This window comes from Apium graveolens, chromosome 3, assembly GCF_009905375.1.
Source record: "Apium graveolens cultivar Ventura chromosome 3, ASM990537v1, whole genome shotgun sequence".
In the NCBI taxonomy this organism is placed as follows: Eukaryota; Viridiplantae; Streptophyta; class Magnoliopsida; order Apiales; family Apiaceae; genus Apium; species Apium graveolens.
The window spans coordinates 14,682,721-14,689,203 of NC_133649.1; positions in this window are offsets into that span (position 1 = coordinate 14,682,721).

The following is a 6,483-nucleotide window of genomic DNA, read 5'->3' on the forward strand; positions in this document are numbered from 1 at the left end:
AACTATAAAAATTCCACCCATTATCCGTCGTGTTATGCTTACAAACTGCAAGTATACTCGATGGATAATGCTCAGGAAATCAACGGCTAAGATTAAGACAATTCGACGGATGAGGATAAACTATTATCCGTCGAGTTATAAAATGTTCCATAAAAATAATTGATTTTTATTAGCAATAGTATTCCGATGGATGATCAAACTCGATGGATAAGGATCATCCATCGAGATGTAAATTTTGACTTAACCAAAATTTCATCCAAGACTGAAAAATTAATTAAATTTATGTCTGTATTACAACTTGCAAAATATCTCATAAAGATTTAAGAATAATTGAGCATAACTAACTCACTTACCAACCTTGAAAAGGTGGATTCATCCAGTGGCTTGGTAAAAATATCTGCAAGCTACTTCTCACTTGGAACAAAATGTAGTTCCACAATACCATTCATTACATGTTCCCTTATGAAGTGGTACTTGATGTCTATGTGCTTTGTCCTTGAATATTGTACTGGATTTTCAGTGATGGCAATTACACTTGTGTTATCACAGAAAATAGGAATCCTTTCAACTTGCAAACCATAGTCTAGCAATTGATTTTTCATCCACAAAATATGTGCACAGCAACTGCCAGCAGCAATATCGTAACGCCCCCAAATCCAGGGTCAGAGGATTTGGTCGTCACTATAAAACTTCAATCCACATTAACCTGTTAAATCAATAAATAAATTCCAGCGGAAGATAATTATCATAAATGACCCCAAACTACTCCAAGATCTTTTAAGGTTACAGTTCTAGAAACAAGGTATCCACATTCCACTAATAAATTTTCACTTTCTTTTAAACCTATTTTCAATAAATTCCAACTCACAATTAAACCCACTAGTATAACTTCGAAATGAAGTATACTAGGCCCAAATAAAATACACAACTATAATATAATATAATATAAATAACTTTATACAATAAAACTTACACTAGTCCGCAAACCCTGGACCAACCACCTTCCTAAAAGCTTCTTCTTTGCTTCCTTTAATTACGCAGCTAAACAGCTTAAGCTAGTCCTCACTGGAGATTAAATTTGAAAACAGGCAAGTATGAGCGAAAGAAATGCTTAGCAAGTTCATTATAATATATATATGGTTGTTTTGATATAAAACCGACATCTGCATTAGAGCAGAACATTTGAAATCATAATTGCTGAATCATAAAATTTTAGTTGAGGAATCCCAGAATTGATTCCTTAAGTGTATTCAAAACCATTTTGATATTTTTGAGCGAAATGCTTCAGCAATACTTTGAATCTTGACGAGAATAAAACTCGTAAAACAGTGTTTACGGAAATATCGTAAACCACAATAACATGAAATAATGATCATGGAATGAATCATAAACTTTACTCAAACCGAACTCTTGAAATCAATACTTATTTTGTTGTCATATCAAATTAGATATCAATACGAACTTTGATGCTCACAACACCCATACTGAAGTCAACATCAATCATCTATACTAATACCACCTTTGATATTTAACAACAACGTAAGTATCAGCATAAATCAGAATCTAAATCAAAACTGCATTTTACCATTATTCCAAAACAGAAATAGTTGATAAATCATTTATTCTATGATTATCAAAACAATAAAGAAATTTAGATATTAATTTAGATTGGAACCAATAACATTTCATGTTGTTCCCGATGATCAGTCGCAAAACAACACCGGTATCCCGCAGCCATACCGTAAATATAGGTACTACCCATATCCTGAATACATACGGTACCTATAGGGTGCCAGAAAAGGCATAACTAGCCTTGAAAGATATTACAGCTGGACCGATATCTCGATCACCTATGTTGTAACCAGTAACCAGTAACCATTCCAATCTTAAAACCTTTTTATTGAAAAAGGAGCCGAATCATTCGACATCCCAAATAATTTTACTCCCCCATTTACTTGGGCCGGAATACTCGCAACAAAATCATCTTTCTCAAAATCCAAAACATTTATAAATCCGGTAATTTGATAGGTAAAATCACTTAGCTATTCTGAACCTAGAATAGCAGATGAAAACTTGCATAAACAGAATTATTTAATTTAGCGATATGTAAAACATTTATCTATCTTGAACTGAATAGGGAAAGCAATACTTGCATGATAAGATTCAAAATAAATATCACTTGAACAATAAGTGATGATAGGAATACTTGCCTTTGGGTTTTAGTAGTTAGTCACACTCGCAATGACACATCTATTCTGACATTCTGTCTCAAAACATCACCGTCTTTCCTTTCAACACTTTACTGATATGCTGCTCCTGCGATTGCTAGAAGCTAGATATCCAATGCCATTCAATTCCATTCTTTATCCAATGTCTTGTCCTGATCAACTCGAATGATCCGCACCAAAATAAATTTTGATCACCCCGAAGAGAATATCTGATGTCCGAAAAATATCTCCAGAAAAATCTGAAATTAATAGCCATAGACTTATACACGCTGAGATGCCATGTGGAGTAATCACCGCCTCCAAACTCTTTTTCTATGCCCCGAAAATAAATTAAAATGGAAAATATGCTCCGCAAATTTTCTTCTCAGAACCTTGCAATATATATACCTATGTGTAGGTATCGAAGCGCTAATCGTTTATATATATAATAATTGAAATTTGGATGAACGGTTTGTAAGATATGAATTTTTGAAAGTTAAAAAATATATAAATATACGAGATGGTGGAGAGACAGAGAGAGGGAGAAGGAGGCTGGATGGGTAAAGAAATGGGGGGGGGCGGTTGATATGCGGATAAGGGGGGTGGGGGTACGTGGGTAGTTTGTAGGATTTTTGTTTTGTTTTTTGTTTTGTTTTTTTTTCTTTTCCTTTTAACTAAAATCAATTCAAATCAATTAGCCCAAAATTAATATTTAGCGGGGAATAATATTTAATCAAATAAATATGAAATTTATACCAAAATTTCCTAAAAATTATGAATATTTCAAAAATATAAAAATATAATATATTTGAAAATCCCACGATTCTTCTGTGGGGTTTGATGTCCCGATAAGGGCCCGGTCCAATAATTTTTATGAAATTGAAATATTTTTAAAATTCTCGGAATATAAAAAAAAACTAATAAAATAAAATATTCATAATTTTTAAAGCATTTTTGACTCGCTCGCTATACCCGTATCACACGATTTAACGAACCGACCTGCACTTGAAACAAATTCAGAAAATCACGAAAATAGTCTTAAAATGTTAAAAATATCCCGAAGTTTATAAAAACATAAATTTCGTAATTTCAAAACAATTTTTGAAACGCAATTTATATCCGCTTTTAGCAATTAAACGATTCAACGCGCGGGTAAAATTAATCCTAAAAATTCCCAAAATAATTTTAAAATTCTCAGAATATTCCAAACTTAAATAAATATGAGTTTCGTAATTTTTGAAGAATTTTAGAATTAAATACGGATTTTACAAATAAATGAAATCTAAAAATCATATAGGGCTAAATAATTGATGAAATATTGATTTCTAAACTTTATAAAATTCGAAAAATAATTATTGTAATTATAAAGTCATAAAAATAATTTTAAATATAATTTAAATATTTATAAAATTAAATTTTCAATAAAATCACTTTTAAAGACAAAAACAAAACGATACGACTCAGTAATTAATAATACAAATAATCCTCAATCACAACTGAGTCCCACACAATTAATATTACATACAACACATAACAGACAGAATATCCATCCAATCCCTAATATTACTAAACGAACTCAATTTACCGATATCAATAAAATGATCGGTTTTCAAATAAACTTTTGAAAATAATACGTTTAAGGAAATATTTTCAGATATTAACAAGGATCGATATAACACTTAACAATTAGCACATTACCATTTAATAACACAAACTCGTCAAATAGGAATAAACTATCCACCATTTTATTCTTTCTAAATCAGAAAATCACATAAACATATTCAAATATTAATAATAATAATTCTGAAAATACGGGATATCACAATCTACCCCCCTTATAAGGATTCCGTCCTCGGAATCAGCAGAAGAAAGTACTAGGGGTTTTCTAACCAACTTTCCATTTCCAAATAACCTCAATTTTCTATAATCTCAAACAAATCTTGTATACCTTGTATAATAAAACTTTTACAGGAGTTTCACTGTGTACCACTGTTCCGTCTACATCCTTTGACCAATTCCTCAATAGAATCACTTTTACTGATCGCGAGAAAGAAGAATAGAGAGAAAGATAGAGAGAAGAAAAGAAAGAAAGATAGAGAGAGAAATAAAAGAACAGATTGACTTCGCTATATGCCACTGATATTCTAATCCCATTGCAGTCCACTGTCGTCCTTCGTAATTCCATCACATCGCCTTACTTTGACTTGACCAGGATACTCAACTTAACTTGATTGGCATACCTTCGAATGTTTGAGATGATAAAATCATGGAATTTCAAAAAGAAAAGAATTTGATACCATAACGGAACCAAAATCTGAATTTGAGAAAAAGTATTGTTGAAATAAAAGAATAACTGAGAGATCAATATGATCAAATGAACTTGGTATTGCGTGTCCAAATTAAGACACTAATAAAGGTTGTTAACCTCCTTGTAGCCACAACACACACAAGTGATGGTGTCCCATCCAACTCCTATCACACAGACAGGTATACCTTGTGTCCCCTATAGTTAGGGTTGTTCATCTCAGTCAGAATTAAAGAATATCAAAGGAATTCAAAATCAAATGAATAAAACTGAAAAGATTTCAAAGCTGATATTTCTGGAGAAAAAGAAATCCAGAAAACAAGATTCTGTAACAAAATGATTAACCGAGTGTTAGGGAATATATCCTCTAACAGATACCTCTTTTGAGAGAGGTCAAAAGAAATTATAGAAAGAGAAGGTATTGCCAAAGTCTTAATACAAATTGCACATGTACTTGTTATTTTAGTAATAAGGTGTCGCCACAGAGAGCACCCCCTCCCCCTGTCGCCACACAACTCTCCTGTATCAGCCTATCACCACAGAAGTTGTCTCTCCTCAGCCACAAATTTTATTGGATAAAAGTCTACACTTTGCAGCAGAAGAAAAGCAGCCATTCATTTTTTTCTGTTCATCTTCTCTCCCAAAAGAGAAGTGAAAATGGCAGCATTGATTTATAGTGAAGCTCAAGCTTTTTGTATATCCGTTTAACTTCTCACCGGAGTAACGTTATAATGCCCGATTTAATTCTTGTATATTCTTAGGGGCATTATAATCATTACCCGGTAATTAAATCCTAGTACAAACAAAAACTAGATCATTGTATAGGATTTGATTTGTAAATCTTTGTAGAAGCTAGGAAATTTATTGTTCTTAGATTGTAGCCGGTAATTTATTTACCGGAGTGTAGCAACACCCTCGAGGATTTATATACGAATATATATTTCCCCGAATATCTTACGTTCCTTGTTTTTATCGTTCCAAATACTATTCCTCTCAAGAACACGAAACCACTAACTGAGCACTAAATATTTTATCCGCTAAAGATTTGAAAGAATTTTTAATTTAGTGATTATCGTATTCAACCCCCCTTCTACGATAATTCGGGACCTAACAAAGTTTTTAAATTTTAGTTTGTTATTTTTAAATAAAATAAAAATAAGTGAAACTTTTGCAAAAATTCGAGAATTGTGAGAACGAGTTCGTAAACTGAGTTATTTTTTATTAAGAGTTCGTAAACAATATTTATAAGTTATTCTTTGAATCATAGTTCGAGAGCATGTACGCGAATAATCATTTTCTCAATGAGTCGATACACGAATACAAACTTTTACTCGATAAAGGTTTGAACTCCAGTTCGATATATTTTCAACGAGTTGAAACATGTACACATAAGAGTCTGGTTCAATTCAGATTATTTACAACCCTAACAATACAACTAAAGTTATTTTAATACCAACACTAGACTTGCTCTAATCCCGGGCCTTTCTCTTGTCCACAATATAATTTTAATATTTTAAGGTTTAAATGGGCCTTTTGGAGTGGTCCAAAACATTTTATTGATTGGCCCAAGTTTGGTTGCTGAGTAATCCATATTACAAGATTTTGTGTCGGAAGAAAAATAAATATAAGGTATGTATGATGTATATAAGTTAGATTTTTAAAAATTAATGGATTTGTTATAATAATGATTGTCAAATCTTACTAAGGAAGACTCACAATACTTACTAAGGAAGACTCGCGATACTTATCAAGAAAGACTTAATTTAATATTAGAAGCTTGTCACGAAAATCAAGATTTTGTTAACCTGACTAAGAAAACTTACCTATTAAGTTTTCTTAGTATAGTTGATAAGCTCTACTATAAATTGCAGTTTTGCCTAGTCATTTGTACTTGAACAATCACAGAAGAAGTAATAATACTTTTGAGATCTCTCTCTTTCATTCTCCATTTATTACTCTATAGTTTATAGT